The sequence below is a fragment of the Magallana gigas genome, chromosome 7, assembly GCF_963853765.1.
Source record: "Magallana gigas chromosome 7, xbMagGiga1.1, whole genome shotgun sequence".
NCBI classification, from domain to species: Eukaryota; Metazoa; Mollusca; class Bivalvia; order Ostreida; family Ostreidae; genus Magallana; species Magallana gigas.
The window spans coordinates 40,125,366-40,146,184 of NC_088859.1; the positions used below are offsets into that span (position 1 = coordinate 40,125,366).

At 35.2% G+C, this 20,819-nt stretch overlaps 1 long non-coding RNA gene across 1 annotated transcript; it reads right to left on the reverse strand.

The window, feature by feature from the left end:
- Positions 1 to 6,279: 6,279 nt before the first annotated feature.
- LOC105336134 (uncharacterized) lies at positions 6,280 to 9,561 on the reverse strand. Its single transcript, XR_010707368.1, has 4 exons — positions 9,455 to 9,561; positions 7,040 to 7,153; positions 6,815 to 6,943; positions 6,280 to 6,676 (listed from the first exon to the last, which is right to left on the reverse strand). It is a non-coding gene; the product is annotated as an uncharacterized lncRNA (long non-coding RNA).
- Between the last annotated feature and the right edge of the window lie 11,258 nt (positions 9,562 to 20,819).

Below are 20,819 nucleotides of genomic sequence, written 5' to 3' on the forward strand. Positions count from 1 at the left end.
CAATGATAAATTTTTTGTCACTTATAGGCCTTGGCTAGATACACCTCTGATTAAAATATTTTATTTGTTCAAGAATGCGCTCTATGTTTTCGAAAGGAAAAACTGCTTGAAAACAAGCTGTTTTACGCAAAAAATGCTAAAATGGGGGGAAAAGGTTGTCTTTACAATGTCATATTTCTAGATTGTGGGTACTTGAACCAAAATGAATATTATGTAAACACATCACATACATATCTGTACTAAAAAAACAAAGAATGATAGTAAAATGATGTTGTTCATTTTAGGGGGCCATTTTAGGCACTTATCGTATATAGTCCTTTGGCATTTGAAGTTTTTGCCACCAGCGTCAAAGCAGAGTACTCAGGTATATAAAAAATAAAATGAACCCTTAATCAGTAAACAAAAAAACATCATAAACTATGGACAGAAACTAATCTCGTAACTGCTGAAAGTTAGAAATCAAAAAATAACCCACAAAATGAGGGTCAAAAAAAGCTCATAATAATGTGAGCTCTTAAATTACTAAAGTTAGTCCGTCTGTCTGTCCGTCTGTCTGTCCGTCTGTAAACTTTTTACATTTTGAACTTCTTCTCTAAAACCGCTTATCCAATTTCAACCAAATTTGGCACAAAGCATCCTTATGTGAGGGCGAATATAAATTGCAAAAATAAAAGTCCGATCTGTATTCAAAGCGGAGAAAACCTTGAAACTGTAGAAAAAGGGGGGTGCATTTTTAAAAATCTTCTTCTCAAGAACTACTGATTCCAATTCAACGTAGTTTAGCATAAATTATCCTTATGGGAAGGAAAATATAAATTGCAAAAATTAAGTGCTAATTCTGTGTCAAATTTGAGTTATTACGAAAATAATATTAAAAGGAAATGGGTGTTTCAATCAGTTTAATAGCTTCGGGCTCGGCATCCGGTAATCCGACATCCGGTAAAATGGGTAGGCAAGACTTGGTCTGGGCAAAACAAAGATTGGCAGATATTAATCTGCCAATCTCATTAAAATATCAGGATATTTGATGGACTAGTATATTTGTATTCGCTGTAAATATTGCTGCAAAATAATGCGTATTTGGAATTGACGATTGTCGATCTGCCTTGGCTTTTATTTTGCCACGGCCCGGGTTTGCATACCCATTTTACCTAGACTCGTATTCCATACATCTAAAACCGTTAATCCTAAATACAATGGCGTGAAGTCACCTTTTCCCGAAACATAAAAATTAAGGTTATCGCTTATTTTTTTTTGAAAACCGATCCCGACAAAATTAATTTTTCAAGTGAGATAAAAGTATAATACAAATGAAATTAATAAAAAATAATAAGGAGGGTAAAATAATTTTGAAGCACATTTAAGTAGAAGTGACTCATTAAAGTAATATAGGAATTAACTTAATTTTTTCTTTATGATTATGGTGTATAAGCTACCTTTAGAGACTTTCTGAGTTGGTATAAAATTAGTTATCAGTTAAAATATACGATTTTACGGAATTACGGAAATTTTACGATATTTCCAATAAAAAAATAATCAAAAATAATAAAATGGGGGTTTTGCTAATGATATTGTCGTGAAGGATATTTCACGCTATTGTGGTTTTATAAGTATGTAGAAAAAAGGTGACTTCACGTCATTGCCGTCATACAAGCGAGTAGACAAAGGTGGGTACAAGGCACACTATTATGGATTCATAAATCATATAGATACAGGTGACTTTACGCCATTGCAGTTTTTTAAGCATGTAAATTAATAGAGGTGACTTCACGCCATTGCAGTTTTTTAAGGCATGTAAATAGAGGTGACTGCACGCCATTGCGGTTTTTTAAGCATGTAAATAGAGGTGACTTTACGCCATTGCACTTTTATAAGCATGTAAATAGAGGTGACTTCACGCCATTGCACTTTTATAAGCATGTAGATAGAGGTGACTTCACGCCATTGCACTTTTTTAAGCATGTAGATAGAGATGACTTCACTTTTATAAGCATGTAGATAGAGGTGACTTCACGCCATTGCACTTTTTTAAGCATGTAGATAGAGGTGACTTCACGCCATTGTCGTTTTTTAAGCATGTAGATAGAGATGACTTCACGCCATTGCACTTTCTAAAGCATGTAGATAGAGGTGACTTCACGCCATTGCACTTTTTTAAGCATGTAAATAGAGGTGACTTCACGCCATTGCCGCTTTTTAAGCATGTAGATAGAGGTGACTTCACGCCATTGCACTTTTATAAGCATGTAGATAGAAGTGACTTCACGCCATTGCGGTTTTTTAAGCATGTAAATAGAGGTGACTTCACGCCATTGCGGTTTTTTAAGCATGTAGATAGAAGTGACTTCACGCCATTGCCGCTTTTATAAGCATGTAGATAGAAGTGACTTCGCGCCATTGCACTTTTTTAAGCATGTAAATAGAGGTGACTTCACGCCATTGCGGTTTATTAAGCATGTAAATAGAGGTGACTTCACGCCATTGCCGCTTTTTAAGCATGTAGATAGAAGTGACTTCACGCCATTGCGGTTTTTTAAGCATGTTAATAGAGGTGACTTCACGCCATTGCGGTTTTTTAAGCATGTAGATGGAAGTGACTTCACGCCATTGCCGCTTTTTAAGCATGTAAATAGAGGTGACTTCACGCCATTGCCGTTTAATAATCATGTAGAGAGAGGTGACTTCACGCCATTGCAGTTTTTTAAGCATGTAGATAGAGGTGACTTCACGCCATTGCACTTTTATAAGCATGTAGATAGAAGTGACTTCACGCCATTGCGGTTTTTTAAGCATGTAAATAGAGGTGACTTCACGCCATTGCGGTTTTTTAAGCATGTAGATAGAGGTGACTTCACGCCATTGTCGTTATATAAGCATGAAGATATAGGTGACCTCAAGCCATTGTCGTTATATAAGCATGTAGAAAGAGGTGACTTCACGCCATTTTCGTTTTATAAGCACGAAGATAGAGGTGACCTCACGCCATTGCCGTTATATAAGCATGTAGATAGAGGTGACTTCACGCCATTGTCGTTATATAAGCATGAAGATATAGGTGACCTCACGCTATTGTCATTATATAAGCATGTAGAAAGAGGTGACTTCACGCCATTTTCGTTTTATTAGCATGTAGATAGAGGTGACTGCACGCCATTGCGGTTTTTTAAGCATGTAAATAGAGGTGACTTCACGCCATTGCACTTTTATAAGCATGTAAATAGAGGTGACTTCACGCCATTGCACTTTTATAAGCATGTAGATAGAGGTGACTTCACGCCATTGCCGTTTAATAATCATGTAGAGAGAGGTGACTTCACGCCATTGCAGTTTTTTAAGCATGTAGATAGAGGCGACTTCACGCCATTGCACTTTTATAAGCATGTAGATAGAAGTGACTTCACGCCATTGCGGTTTTTTAAGCATGTAAATAGAGGTGACTTCACGCCATTGCGGTTTTTTAAGCATGTAGATAGAAGTGACTTCACGCCATTGCCGCTTTTTAAGCATGTAAATAGAGGTGACTTCACGCCATTGCCGTTTAATAATCATGTAGAGAGAGGTGACTTCACGCCATTGCAGTTTTTTAAGCATGTAGATAGAGGTGACTTCACGCCATTGCACTTTTATAAGCATGTAGATAGAAGTGACTTCACGCCATTGCGGTTTTTTAAGCATGTAAATAGAGGTGACTTCACGCCATTGCGGTTTTTTAAGCATGTAGATAGAGGTGACTTCACGCCATTGTCGTTATATAAGCATGAAGATATAGGTGACCTCAAGCCATTGTCGTTATATAAGCATGTAGAAAGAGGTGACTTCACGCCATTTTCGTTTTATAAGCACGAAGATAGAGGTGACCTCACGCCATTGCCGTTATATAAGCATGTAGATAGAGGTGACTTCACGCCATTGTCGTTATATAAGCATGAAGATATAGGTGACCTCACGCTATTGTCATTATATAAGCATGTAGAAAGAGGTGACTTCACGCCATTTTCGTTTTATTAGCATGTAGATAGAGGTGACTGCACGCCATTGCGGTTTTTTAAGCATATAAATAGAGGTGACTTCACGCCATTGCACTTTTATAAGCATGTAAATAGAGGTGACTTCACGCCATTGCACTTTTATAAGCATGTAGATAGAGGTGACTTCACGCCATTGCCGTTTAATAATCATGTAGAGAGAGGTGACTTCACGCCATTGCAGTTTTTTAAGCATGTAGATAGAGGCGACTTCACGCCATTGCACTTTTATAAGCATGTAGATAGAAGTGACTTCACGCCATTGCGGTTTTTTAAGCATGTAAATAGAGGTGACTTCACGCCATTGCGGTTTTTTAAGCATGTAGATAGAAGTGACTTCACGCCATTGCCGCTTTTTAAGCATGTAAATAGAGGTGACTTCACGCCATTGCCGTTAAATAATCATGTAGAGAGAGGTGACTTCACGCCATTGCAGTTTTTTAAGCATGTAGATAGAGGTGACTTCACGCCATTGCACTTTTATAAGCATGTAGATAGAAGTGACTTCACGCCATTGCGGTTTTTTAAGCATGTAAATAGAGGTGACTTCACGCCATTGCCGCTTTTTAAGCATGTAAATAGAGGTGACTTCACGCCATTGCCGTTTAATAATCATGTAGAGAGAGGTGACTTCACGCCATTGCACTTTTTTAAGCATGTAGATAGAGGTGACTTCACGCCATTGCACTTTTATAAGCATGTAGATAGAAGTGACTTCACGCCATTGCGGTTTTTTAAGCATGTAAATAGAGGTGACTTCACGCCATTGCGGTTTATTAAGCATGTAAATAGAGGTGACTTCACGCCATTGCCGCTTTTTAAGCATGTAAATAGAGGTGACTTCACGCAATTGCCGTTTAATAATCATGTAGAGAGAGGTGACTTCACGCCATTGCCGTTTAATAATCATGTAGAGAGAGGTGACTTCACGCCATTGCAGTTTTTTAAGCATGTAGATAGAGGTGACTTCAAGCCATTGCACTTTTATAAGCATGTAGATAGAAATGACTTCACACCATTGCGGTGTTTTAAGCATGTAAATAGAGGTGACTTCACGCCATTGCGGTTTTTTAAGCATGTAGATAGAAGTGACTTCACGCCATTGCCGCTTTTATAAGCATGTAGATAGAAGTGACTTCACGCCATTGCGGTTTTTTAAGCATGTAAATAGAGGTGACTTCACGCCATTGCAGTTTTTTAAGCATGTAGATAGAAGTGACTTCACGCCATTGCCGCTTTTTAAGCATGTAAATAAAGGTGACTTCACGCCATTGCCGTTTAATAATCATGTAGAGAGAGGTGACTTCACGCCATTGCAGTTTTTTAAGCATGTAGATAGAGGTGACTTCACGCCATTGCACTTTTATAAGCATGTAGATAGAAGTGACTTCACGCCGTTGCGGTTTTTTAAGCATGTAAATAGAGGTGACTTCACGCCATTGCGGTTTATTAAGCATGTAAATAGAGGTGACTTCACGCCATTGCCGCTTTTTAAGCATGTAAATAAAGGTGACTTCACGCCATTGCCGTTTAATAATCATGTAGAGAGAGGTGACTTCACGCCATTGCAGTTTTTTAAGCATGTAGATAGAGGTGACTTCACGCCATTGCACTTTTATAAGCATGTAGATAGAAGTGACTTCACGCCATTGCGGTTTTTTAAGCATGTAAATAGAGGTGACTTCACGCCATTGCGGTTTTTTAAGCATGTAAATAGAGGTGACTTCACGCCATTGCGGTTTATTAAGCATGTAAATAGAGGTGACTTCACGCCATTGCCGCTTTTTAAGCATGTAAATAAAGGTGACTTCACGCCATTGCCGTTTAATAATCATGTAGAGAGAGGTGACTTCACGCCATTGCAGTTTTTTAAGCATGTAGATAGAGGTGACTTCACGCCATTGCACTTTTATAAGCATGTGGATAGAAGTGACTTCACGCCATTGCGGTTTTTTAAGCATGTAAATAGAGGTGACTTCACGCCATTGCGGTTTTTTAAGCATGTAAATAGAGGTGACTTCACGCCATTGCGGTTTATTAAGCATGTAAATAGAGGTGACTTCACGCCATTGCCGCTTTTTAAGCATGTAAATAAAGGTGACTTCACGCCATTGCCGTTTAATAATCATGTAGAGAGAGGTGACTTTTTTCGTCCTTAATATTAATATTAAAATTTTTAATTCTAACATTCATTTGTGATGTCGTATATTTCTTCTTTTTTTTTGACGATGCCAAGTAAAGTTCGAGTACGCACACTTTCGCGCAGCGTTTCATTTGCATTGTGACGTCATCTTTTTTTCTTGGTTAAGGCCATGGCGTAATGGTTTTAACGGCAGATATTCAGCGAAATTTGTCGAAAATTCGTTTGAGACGTAAAATAAAAAATCAGACATTTACCTCTTTAACATTCTAGATTAGCACTTAGTCTATTACCTGTTCTTTGCAAGTGCCAACTGTATATGATTTGAAACCGTTTTGTTAGTCGGAAAATACTGCTTGTTCAGAAAAGATGGCCTTTTTTTCAATGGGAGGGTTTTAACATGCTTCTCTAATTCTTTCTTGACTTCTCCAACTTTCACGACGCCCTCCTCCGCCAATTCGTGAATTTTATTAGAAATCTCTTTGGAGAGATTTCTAGTAACACCAGCAATCTAAATTAATATAAATATCATATAATTTAATACATACCAGTAAAATTTACATGTTTTGTGTTCTTATATAGATATCTGATGACCAAAATATCATTAAAATAGTTTGAGAATAAAAAATAATAAATACAAATAACGTACTTTTCCAGTGAGATGGTCTTCATGAACATTCCTTTTGTGAAGAACAAATAGTCTCTCAGTGGATCTTGGTTTTTTAGGATCTTTTATGGTTTTCGAAATATTTGTTCGTATTTTCCTTGACAAGGGTGCCTGAAAGAAGAGGAAATTATTTTAAAACCTAAAAGAGCTTAAATACATAAAATTAACAGATAATTTATATGAGGTTTATTTTGAAAGATTTCGTACCTGAAAACCTCTGAATATAACTACTTCTTGAATAACAAGTTTACATGGGCACCCTTGTTTCTTCGTTCTTTTAAAATGTTTCTTCTTCCTTTGATATTCATGATCAAGATTTTCCTTTAATAGAATTTAAACAACCTCATTTAGAACAATACAGGTTTGTCAGTACGTTTCACTATACTATACATTATTTCAAACACATGCCTCTTAAACTATAATGACTAACGGTCACCTCTATTTAGACGCTTAAGTACACCAAAATGGCGTGAAGTCACCTCTATCTACATGCTTATATTACGGCAATAGCATGAAGCCACCTCTATCTACATACTTATATAACGACAATGGCGTGAAGTCACCTATATCTACATGCTTATAAAACGAAAATGGCGTGAAGTCACCTCTTTCTACATGCTTATATAATGACAATAGCGTGAGGTCACCTATATCTTCATGCTTATATAACGACAATAGCGTGAAGTCACATCTATCTACATGCTTATATAACGGCAATGGCGTGAGGTCACCTCTATCTTCGTGCTTATAAAACGAAAATGGCGTGAAGTCACCTCTTTCTACATGCTTATATAACGACAATGGCGTGAGGTCACCTATATCTTCATGCTTATATAACGACAATGGCGTGAGGTCACCTATATCTTCATGCTTATATAACGACAATGGCGTGAAGTCACCTCTATCTACATGCTTATATAACGGCAATGGCGTGAAGTCACCTCTATCTACATGCTTAAAAAACGGCAATGGCGTGAAGTCAACTCTATTTACATGCTTATTAAATGACAATGGCGTGAAGTCACCTCTATCTTCGTGCTAATAAAACGACAATAACGTGAAGTCAACTCTTTCTACATGCTTATAAATCCACAATGACGTGAAGTCACCTCTATTCTCATGCTTAAAAAACGGCAATGGCGTGAAGTCACCTCTATCTACATCCTTAAGAAACGGCAATGGCGTGAAGTCACCTCTATCTAAATGCGTATTAAACGACAATGGCATGAAGTCACCTCTGTCTGCATGCTTATTAAACGACAATGGCGTGAAGTCACCTCTATTTACATGCTTATAAAACGGCAATGGCGCGAAGTCACCTATATCTAAAATGCTTAAAAAAGTGCAATGGCGTGAAGTCACCTCTATTTACATGCTTATTAAACGACAATGGCGTGAAGTCAACTCTATCTACATGCTTATATCACGGCAATGGCGTGAAGTCACTTCTATCTACATGCTTATATAACGATAATGGCGTGGAGTCACCGGCACTGATTGATAACTATTGTTTTTATTTACAAGGTTATTTACATATTAAACACGGGTTTTATGAAAATTCGTCCTCACTCTTTAACATCCAAACTTATTGTCCTCTGTCTCCAACGTGTACCCTGGGTATGGCTATAGCAATTATCTCTTACACCTCAGACTAACCCATAACTCAATCAACTACTAAATTTCATCTCTCAGAACTCTATCATGCACAGTAAACAAATGACAACTACAGATATTAACTCAGAAATTATAGACTCATGCTCGCTCTCTATCACTTTCCTAACGAGCTCAAATGATACCCTAGGGAAGCAAGGCTAAAACGCCTGCGTCGCGCACCTGCAACCTTATCAAACCTTTCATACGATTACCACATAACGACAATGGCGTGAAGTCACCTCTATCTACTTGCTTATTAAACGGCAATGGGGTGAGGTCACCTATATCTGCATGCTTAAAAAACTGCAATGGCGTGAAGTCACCTCTATTTACATGCTTATTAAATGACAATGGCGTGAAGTCAACTCTATTTACATGCTTATTAAATGACAATGGCGTGAAGTCACCTCTATTTACATGCTTATTACACGGCAATGGCGTGAAGTCACCTCTATTCACATGCTGAAAAAACTGCAATGGCGTGAAGTCACCTCTATTTACATGCTTATTAAACGACAATGGCGTGAAGTCACCTCTATTTACATGCTTATTACACGGCAATGGCGTGAAGTCACCTCTATTCACATGCTGAAAAAACTGTAATGGCGTGAAGTCACCTCTATTTACATGCTTATTAAACGGCAATGGCGTGAAGTCACCTCTAACTACAAACATATAAAACGACAATGGGGTGAAGCCATCTCTATCTACATGCTTATAAAACCACAATGGCCTGAGGTTGCCTCTGTCTACATGCTTATATAACGACAATGGCGTGAAGTCACCTCTATCTACATGCTTATAAAACCACAATGGCGTGAAATCACCTCTATATACATGTTCATATAGTACCACAATGGCGTAGAGTCACCTTTATATACGACAATGGCATGAAGTCTTATCACCTTTACTTTAATAAAAAAACATTTTTGTTTGAAGTTACTTATTGCATGTTTATGTTATTCTTACATTTTGATGTTGTTTCTCTTTCTTCCTTGGTTTGCCATGAATGCATGCTAAATCGCAGGAACCAATGACAACGAAGGGGATGTTTTCTATCACGGGTCCAACCACGTGCTTCTGAAGGTCGTCAGGAAAATCTTAGAGGGAAATAAAGGGGGAAATTGTTTACATAATATTTACTCACACGAACAATGGATAGAAAGTTTCATTTTATCATGCCCTAAGCTCTAAATATCATATTCTATAATAGTTTTCAAATAATATCCCTTTATAGAACAATGTATTAGTCTTAATGAAATGCAGACCTGCTCAAGAAGTCTTTATTATTAATTTTAAAGCCTTTCAAAATTTTATGTTGTTAAAAAATGTATTAAACCTTGAAAAATCAACTAATAATGAGGTTTTTTGGGGGATGCGGACTATGGGTCAGAGTACGGAGCATGATGTGACACTATTCAACACATGTAGGATTTTCTTTTTAATTTTGTGATTTGCTTGTTTTATTTTCGACGACAGAAGGTTGTCGGTAAGTTGATACATGTATATATAAACTAAAAGTAAGTCTTGAGCTATTTTAAAGTATATATAGTTCTACGAAACTGAAGTAAAATATATCACTCTATTATTAGTTATGCTCCAAGACTGAAATCACTATAAATTTAATAAATAAGGCTATTGTTACCCCCCCCCCCTTCCCCATCCATCATTTATGCTTCTCTTATGAAAACCCAATGTTTCTTATATCATTAAAAATGATTTAGTGTTAAATTTGTATTAAATATGGCACGGTAAATTACTCGGTAGCTTTGCGTGCAATGTTGACTGTTCAATTCTCATAGTCCTTTCAGTACTAGAAAGTCTTTAGATTCGTTTTGAATGTTTTTTTTTAATTGTTAAAACATTCGTTTAAATAGTGATAGTAAATGGAAGAATCTACTGAATATGTATTAGATATTTAGTTGGACAGTGAAAGCAGTCGTCACATGTTTTATTGCATTCCTTCATTTTATAAACAATTAACCTGATTTTTTAAACACTACCTTTACTTATACCGAGCTCTCGGTCGTTAAAGGGATTATATTACAGAAGTGAATGAGTGGTGCTGCAGATTCGCTGATAAGGTGACATGTATGTAAATCATTTAATTATTTTTCGTCGCTAAGCAATGTATATACAAATGTCTTAATAAATACATGTACAAAAAAGGAGGAAAAATAATACAAGCACATAATTAAATAAAAGGAATTGTTTTCATTTCGTTCTTTTCGTTTGACCTGAAACAATTATAATCATTATGATCAATAACACATAAAACACAATCTTCCTCTGTCTTGGGTTATCCTAAGGCTGTTAACATTTGTCTATTCTGATTGTTTTCTCGTTTTAATTTTATTTCCACAATATAGAGTTGTAAGATATTTTATCAATATGTTTTAGCATATTGCAATTCATACGGTCATGCATTGTTACATGTACATATTCAACAATGAATGTTTAGTTACTTGCAACTTGTTATCATCAATGCTAGCTTTGATATTGACATTGATATTTCTTTCATGCCGAACCTATCTAATTAATACCCAGTTAATTGATGTCAAAAGTTTATACGGGTATACAGGTTTGTTAGTGTAAACAATATACACTTCAATGCTCCGTTGAACAGCAACCGCTTCAGTGGCACAGATCAGTCTTACAAATAATTAATTATTGCTTCAATCTTAATTTTTTAAAAATATTTCTGCAAAACCTTGTTTGGGCGACGACCGCTGCGCTTATTAAGACGCCCTTTTACCCCCCCCCCCCCCCAGTTATTGTTCCCACCTGTTTCTTCAAGCAAACTATCAAGTGTCTCGCTTTGTCCCAAATGTTCCCTTTACCTTTGGTTTTGCATCATAAATCTTGATTTCATCCCCACTTTCGTTACTGCTTGGTAAAAGGGCAAACCAAATGGCTGTTACAGTTTCAATTATAATTTTATTACGGTTGCAGTGCTGACATTGACAGAATGACGTGTGGTTCCTCTCTTCATCGCCGATGAAGCCTAGTCAAACGTGAGATTTCGACAAAAATTTCAATTGTTTCTGATGCAGAGTAAGTTTAATTTATAAAGTAATTTACACCGCCCTTACTCTCTTCGGGGGGTTATTTATGACCACAACAGAGGATTGACTGTTGATGGAATTGATAAGGCTGTTCCAAATTTTAACACTGGTGTGCAAGTAATTAGTCTGATCTCGATTTAACCTCTGGACTGGTGACAAGTTGATTTCATTTTTTAAAATTATTTATTTGTTAGTGTTAATAGCACACATTAGTTAACATTTAACTACGATAATGAGTAGGATTTTTTGCAAACGACTGACACACAAAAACAAAAACAAAAACGGAACGGAATGGAACACACAAAAAAAACGCGTACATCTGAGTTATAATTCTCTGATAAAATGATGCGTAATGATTTAATTTATTAACTTGAATATATTTTAAACAATTTAAATCTCTTTTAAAAAATATTCGGCAACTAACATGACATTTAAATTATGTGTTGATAAAATATTATTTTTACAACAGACATCGCTATAATTTTTATTAGCAGGCGCTGATCCAGATTTTTTCTCCAGCTCTATATAATAATTGAAAACTTGTATACATGCCCTTCAGCTCTGGGTCCAACATTGGAAATAAATAAATAATTATTATAAATAACATTTTAATAAAACAAATTTAAAAAAAAAAAGAACCGTATGGGGTTTTCTTTTGTTTTTGTTTGGTTTTTTTGCGGAGGGGGGAGCGTTTTTCTTAACGGAGAGTGCACTGGTTGTAAAAAAAAAATCAATAAAACTGAAAAAATGATAGGATGATATGTCTGAAACTTATTGCATGCAGCAAATAAATTAATTTGTACTATTTAGTAAATGTTTCATTGAAATAAAACAGCCTGAAATCGTTCATGAATTTGATTTCAAAAGATTAATACTTACAATTAGTGTTAAAGGTTTTGGTTTTTCGAGCAACTACAAACTGCGAATTAGTTTCAATTTCAATATCCCTAACAGCCCTTATAGCCTCTTCAAAATCTTTATATTCTGCATTTTCATCCATCTTTATCATATGAAGTGTCTGCTTCGTGCAGCATCTTGAGCACGAGTCCTAAACATCATGTCGAGCCCGAAGCTAATATAGTCGATAAATTTACCTGAACTTCCGGTGACTTCACGCCATTGCGAATAGCACTATTCATCTAAAACGAGGTTCTTTGTTTAAAGCAGCCATGACATTATAAGAAAAAGGGTCGATCTGACTATGATGAATTTGCTTGTTGTGCAACAGTTCGCGTATGAAGGGAAATTTTTGAAACATGCAAAATATATCGTTGCCGATTTTGTGAAGTAAATCGAGGCTAAATATTTCAATGCGTTGACAGTTTTCACACATGACGTTGGTGTTAGCTTGTTCCGATTTTCGTTTCGTTTTTATTATTTCTGCTTGTAACCTGGGAACAATCGTCTGTATTATTTCGTGATTTTTACGTATCAAATCAAACAGAGACTTTGGTAAATCAAACAGTTAACTGTTTACCTGCGCAAATTAAGCAAAATCTGATGTATTAAAAAATAATGAAATACAATTCATTCTACCGGTAATTCGATCGGCATTATCTTTTGCGTAATGGTAGATTAATGCAATAGGTTTTGTTGCGATGCTCGGCATTTTCTCGAGTTTATTCAATTTAAATAAAGTTTGACATTGCTGACGGAAATATGTAGGTATATACATGTATCTATATGATTCATTTCGAAAAAATAAATTGTGTTCTTTATTTGTTATAGTGAATGTTTCTTGTGTTTAATTGTTTTCAATTTCTAATAACTAACCATATTTGAGTGTTAAACTTCAAATTATAAGCAAGATACAGAGATTTGCTCACAATTCTATGTTTGTACACAGATCTTAAAAACTAAAGATTAAAAAAGTAAAAAATTTGTCAATATTTATTGAGAAAATTTTCAAAGTATGTTCGTTCAGAAACCAACTTTAACATCTTATTGTATTGTAAACTTAACATTTTTTCGTCATTATTACTCCTACTGTACATGTGATCCTTCACTGTGTTTGTGTACATTTGTATAAACTGATTTTGAACCTCAAATACCAGTGAACTGGTATTGAGTGAATAAAAGAATATAAAATCTTAGGCCATTCTTTTTTCCATTTTAAATGCTGAATAGGAAATACCAAGTTAAAAATCATAAGCTGAATGTAATAAACTCATGTGAACAAAATATGAATCAAACCTAGGCGAACTGTGAGCTCTGTATCTTGCTTATAATTCTACAATTGACGCTGAAATTTTGGTTGAACATTAGAAAATCTCTATGAATTAGAGTATGTTAAATACTTGTACAAACAAAATAAAATAATGATACTGTGAAATCATTAGATTTCGTGGTGGCTCATTTTTCGTGGAATTCTTGGGTACCTCTCATCCACGAAATAACATCCTTCACGAATTGATGAATTAGGGTAATAAAGTCATATTCCCTTTTGTAGATATATATGAAAACACGAAATTACGTCCCCACGAATCTGTAAAATTTAAGTCATCCACGAAAATTGGCCCCCACGAAATTTAATGATTCCACAGTATTCTGTATATATCTACTCTCCCTCTCTTTATACAATAAATAATGTGAAATCTACATCAATTTTGATAGTTTTTCAGACACGAGTAAATAAAAACGACATCTTTAAAACAGTTTCCATATTTCTGACACATTTCTGTTGCGGGGATAAAGTAATTATCGCTATTCCTAAGAATATCACAGCGGAAAATTATCCTGGTTTGTACGCGAAGTAAATAACAGTCATTTAATTGTAATGGAGAAGACAAATAAAATTTTTGAATGTTTTTAATTTGAGAAATTGAGCACATTGAGGTACAATTTTCTTCTTCACATCTATACATGTAGGGTTTTTAAAATAAAAAACAATAACTATTATTTTTTTTAAAAACAATAACTAGTAAGTACTGAGTAGTTGATGAAAAAAATGTAACTATATGCACTCATATATTTTGATCGCTTTACAAAGTGGGGGGGGGGGGGGGGGGGGCAGAACGAAAATATAGGGATTTGGAAGTTAACAACTTAACAGTATACCTCTACCAAATGTTTAGTTTTATATCTTGCGTAGAATTTTCTTATTCTGGTAAAAAATAGTATTTCATGAAGGTACAATGTCAAAGATTACATGTATACAAAAAAAGTGTAAAATTCGAATACTTTACAATATTTATTTTTTGTTTTTCTGCCGAGGGACCATATGGCACAATATCTTTTGAACGCCCATTGTTGCTCAGGTGAGCGATGTGGCCCCATGGGCCTCTTGTTTTTAACATTCCAGGGGAGTAGCTTGAGATAATATTCTAGTGAGGCAAAACTATTGCGGCAGTGGGTCTGGGGCCGCCTGATGCCCCCAGCAGGTCCAGGGCAGAGCCCTAGTGGAAGGTTCAGGGGGCGAAGCCCTCTACGAAAAAGGAATTTGGGAGTTTTAAAATGTAAAAAAAAAACTATTGTCCGGAACGAAGTTTTGTTATTTTACATTTCAGACCAGCATCTATTCACAGTATTGTCGTATACAAATTTTTGAATCATAAGAAATTCAAAAATTGAGAACACGATTGTCGTGTACTCAATACTTGAATTCTTTATGATTAAAAAATGTGAGATAGTGCTCCATTTGTTTGAAAGTATTTGGTATTTTTCACTGTCATCTAACACTTTTTTTAACGAAATTCACAAGATCCAATGAATCTGTTTTGCGTTTTTTCCTCTCTATATAATCATTATGCTCGGGTTTTGTAATATCTATTTCTGGTGTTACATGTTCATCTCCTGGTGAGAAAATATTGGGGTGATAAATTACTAAACTAAGAGAAATGGTGTTATAATTTTTTTAAAATATGAAGCAGTGTTGGGCATTAACTGCTAAAATGTATTTTGAATTCGAGTAATTAAACATTAATAAAATAATTGAGTGATTTATATGTGTTTCTGTAAAGTACCTGATGCCGATTCTTGGCTGTCGTTCTTCCTTTTCTTTATAAACGATGTAAGCTTTGTTTGTTTTTTCTCTTGACCAGAGTTTCTTTTGATCCATACCCCCCCCCCCCCCCCCCAAAAAAAAAAACTCTAAGATTTTATTGGATCAAGAGCCTGATCTGATAAATTTTGATCCTGATCACATTGAAATGAAAGTAAATTATCAACATCTTTATTTACTAGATTTGTTTAATTCTTAAATTTACAAAAGAAAGAATTTCTACTATGTGGGAGGGAAAATCCAATTTATGGTCAGAAAAATTCTAGTGAGGCAGTTGCCTCATTGTCACAATGGAATGATTCTAAAACTCCCAAATTCCTTTTTCGTACGGGGTTTCGCCCCCTGAACCTTCCACTAGGGCTCTGCCCATGACCCGCTGGGGGCCTCAGGCGGCCCCAGACCCACTGCCGCAATAATTTTGCCTCACTAGAATATTATCTCAAGCTACGCCCCTGGATACGACAATGAACACGTGTCATGCAAGGAGATTTCCAGGTGATTGCAGAAAAACCTTTAAATCTGTAGAGAAAATTCCATCTGACATATTTCTATTATTTAAATAAATATTGTGCCAGAAAGTCCAGTTTTGAAAGTCGTTCTTTGCAATCACTACTGAATTGACAGGTAAACAACGGAGATAAACTGCACAAAGTAGGGATGTCAATGACAACTCTAAGCACAATACTAGTATTAGGTTTAGAATTATTTGTGCAAGATAGATAACCATTTTCCTTTAAAAAAAACCGAGCTTCACATTCTTCGCACACCTTTAAAAAATATTTTTAAAAATTCGATCAGCAATAGCATGTACTTTAGTTTGCTTATAACTTAACCGGGATAATATGACTCGATGATAGCGCTATTGTGAATAAAGCCACAGCTCCGTGACCATGCTCAAAAGAACCTTTGATCTCATTCTCAGATTTCCACTTCCTTTAATTTGTAAACTTGAGTGCGAGTTCGTCCAATTATTTGGCACAGGAACAGCATGAACTTTAATATTCTATGATTCATCATGCAGATACAAGTACTTAGTCTAGTGATTGTTTTTGTCAACAACATTTCGTTATATATTAATGTCATCATAACATCTAACTAATATATGTATATCGTATACTCAGTACTAGTACATGTCACCTCAAAAAATATGATATGCTTTTTCTTTGGGGACTGGAATTTTGCTGAATATCCCAATGGTATTATTATACTTGAACTACTTAATTATATTTATACAAAATACTCAGTATAAATCAAAAAAGGTTCAAATCATAATAATGTGAATTCTTCATGTACTTAACAAGTTACATTTTGTATTAATAGCAAAATGAACATAATTAAATTGCACGTTATAGCAAGTTATATATAAAATATAAATATAAATATAAACTTTTATGGCCAGTCAAAATGAGAGTTGCAACCAGAATTGTTTTGTGATAATAAATATTCATGAATATTTTCTAAATAATTCTGAAGTTTTCCTTATATCAAAAGATGTTCCGAAGAGATGTGTATTATCGATTTAATCAATTGACGCACCGTTTTGCAGGATATCAGTCTGAATTTTAGGGAATAGTATGGAACGCCATAGCTACCTTATGTGGCTATTTCATGTGAAGATGGTGCATCATCATATTGTGCTGTGGTAATTTCATGTGAAGATGGTGCTTTTATTATACTGTGTTGTGGTTATTTCATGTGAAGATGGTGCTTTTTTATATTATGAAGAGGTACATGTAATTTCGTGTGAAATTGGTGCTTTATTATACAAAGATGGTGCTTAATCATATGAAGATGGTGGTTTTTATGTGTGCTTTTTTATGTGTAGGTGTTTTTTTATGTGATGGTGCTTTTTTATATGATCATGGTGCTTTTGTGATGGTGCTTTTTAATGTGAAGGTGGTCACTCTTATTTTTTAAGACTGAGTTAAACATTTATTATCTCGAAATTTTGAAAGTAAAACAAAGAATTGATGCAATCAAAATCCATTTGATACACCCTTGCTAGTTCCTCTTTTTTCTAATTAATAAGTATTTAAGATAACGAGATGATCTGTGCACGACTTTACCTCAACAGAACTTACATTAATTAAGTGACAACTACATACTGACGGAATATTACAAAATTAATAAAAGCATAGTGACGTTTCCTGAACTTTGAAGAGCAGAAAATTAAAATTATAAATTATTTGTGTATAAGCGATGAACATGTTATTCAATGAGGCGTAACTGTCCTCGTCATAGATGACCGTTCCTCTCTAACCTAAGTGGCGAGTTGGAGGAAGATTTCACATTTTGAATGGTTTCAAAACAAAACATTTAAAAAAAAAAAAATAAAGGAGCGGATCGACGATCTGATTTTAAACCGATTGATGCCCAAAGTGATAGAATTTGATTGAAGAGCTAGAAAGTAAGGGAAAATCAGAAGGAAAGGTGTACTATACTATAATAAAGCTCTAATAAGGCCCTTTCATGGATGGTAAAGGCAAACGTAAAATGTCAAGAAATACTGACAAAATCTTGTATAATTCTATTAATCGTATTTGTCAATTCAGTTGAGATCAAGTCGTACAGTTCATCTCGTAACTTAAATACTTAGTATGTTAAAAAAGAGGAACTAGCAATGGTGTATTAAATGCATTTTAACCGTATCTATGTTTTGTTCTAGTTTCAAAATTTTGAGATAATAAAATGAATGTTTAACTCAGTCTTCAAAAATAAAGTTCCGAGTGACCATCTTCTAATCAAAAAGCACCATCCTATAAAAAGCACCATCACATAAAAAGCACCTACATTTAAAATAGCATCATCTAATAAAAAGCATCATCACATCTTCATATAATAAAGCACCATCTTCACATGAAATAACCCCAGCATAATACAGTAAAGCACCATGTTCTTATGAAATAGCTACACAAGACAGCTATGGCGTTCCAAAGAATAGGTCCGTTTATGGTTACTTTTAGATAAAGGGCAAAATATTGATTTTACTTTTATGTAGTAATTGATAGGTGGAAGTATAATAAATTGAATAAACTAACATTTATAAATCTTGCTATACATTTATAATGTAATAATGCCTGTCAACTGACAAAATGCAAGTATATACGTGTATTCCAAAAATTACAATGCCTTTCGTTGTTGGTTTTTTGAAAAAAGATTTTATTCAAGTGCCTGTTAACGAGGCCGAGTACAGAACGAGTACGCACGCTTTCGCGCAGTGTTTCATTTGTATTGTGACGTCATCTTTTTGCTTGGTTGACGCCATGGCGTGATAGTTTCAACTGCAGATATTCAGCGAAATTTGTTGAAAATGGCTCGTTTAATGCGTAAAATTAATGTTATATTGTGGAATAAACATAACTGTCTCGAAGTATAAGCTATATTTGGGCTCGGGTCGAAAACGTGAAGAGAGTTCAGCAGGCCTAACCCTCTGTCACATTTTCTTAACCCGCCTAAATATAGCTTAATCGCAATGCATGCCAAACTAGTCTTACTAAATTATTGTATTTTATTTCTTCAAAATCTTTAGCAATATCGCTTTTGATACTACATCGTATGTTGATATTATCTTGAATAATTGTGAATCGTTAAAATACATTGCAGTTTTGACCAGTTATTAACTTGTGATGAAATTTATTATACAAGTACATTGTAACCATCAATATATGATCATCTGCAAATAACTTGTACACTTCTACATTGTATTTCGCTCTGATCCGGAATAAATTCGCATTTCGAAGATATTTAGGTTTATCAAATATGGATAAACCCTGTTATTTCATGCAGTTAAGCATATTGTTTGGGGCAAGAACTATAACTCTAGTAATGTTAATTCAAGGGCAATAACTCTACACTTCCTGGTCTTTGAGCGTGCGCGTTAAGCTCTTCCTTTTATATTCAACTGTTCCCTGAGACGGTCACAAAAAATCAACTATAGAGAAATAATCAAGTTTTATCGTTTTAATCGGCGAGTTTTATTACTTTATACCGGCATATTATTACAATATCATGCTGAGGGTAAGGAACCAAAGGGCATCTAAGGCGAGAAGCCCATACGCAGCCGTGCCAAATGGAACAAATACAGTTGCCTCGAGTAGTGTATTGGCACGAGGTCGTCGCGGAAATCGTCGAGGAGGTCAAGTGAGACAGCCCGTTGCAAACAGCTCCAATATTAATGCTCCTCCGACACAAGCGACTCCTCCAACACCTGCGGCTCCGACGACACCAGCGACACAGGCGTCAACTGAAGCAGGCCAGGGAATGTCACGGAGCGGGATGATTGGGATGATTCCTCACAACATGCCGCCCATACTTAACCCCACCCCTGACGCACCAAGTGCGTTGTCGTCACATGTTCCCACCAACATGAATCAAGGTACAGAAAATTATTTGGAAAATAATATTGACACGCCAAACCCATTTAACAGTGTTACTTCTATACTGGGATCCCATGTATCCCAAGCTCTCAAAGATAAAATTTGGAATGGCGAATTTGTTCATTTAAACAAATTGTTGCTTCAAGAGCCTTGCACAGAAATGCAAAATCAAATTGTTTTCGAAGGGGGTGTTTTTCAGGTCAAACCAAAAAATAAAGAAACAAAAATTACAAACTTCTCGCAATGGATGGATGCATTTTTCATATATGCTTCTATATACTTAGAAAAACATCCACTACAAGCCATTTCACTCTTGAGGTATATGTCAACAATTAAAAGGGGGGCTGCTAGTAACAATTCAGGTTGGTTGGATTATGATGTGCAATTTCGCTTAAAGAAGTCTGTAGACTCCTCTTTAAACTGGGGATCTATTGATGCTGAACTATGGTTGTTTTACATGCAAACAGTTAATAAAACCCAATTGTCAAATCAGTCAACTCGTAGGTATTTGAAATGTTATGCCTACAATTATGAAGGTGTTTGTCAGAAACAATATTGCAAGTATTTGCATCAGTGCATCACATGTAATGCATATCATCCCTCCATTAACTGCTTCAAAAATAATCAATCTAATCAAATTCCAAAAAATGCACCTGCTCGTTCAGAAAATTTTAATTCCGACAACAAATTTCTCCTAGGGCAATAATGATCGAAAAGAAAGGTCTATGAAATAATAAAACTTTATTTTAAAAGATCTATTACTTTATTCAATTGGTTATTGTCTTTTTCTATTCTAAATCATTCATTGATTTAGTTAAGTAGAAAAGTCACTAGCCCAAGAAAGACAACCTTATCTGTTCGTTAGAAACTTTTCGAACAGTTATACTTAATGT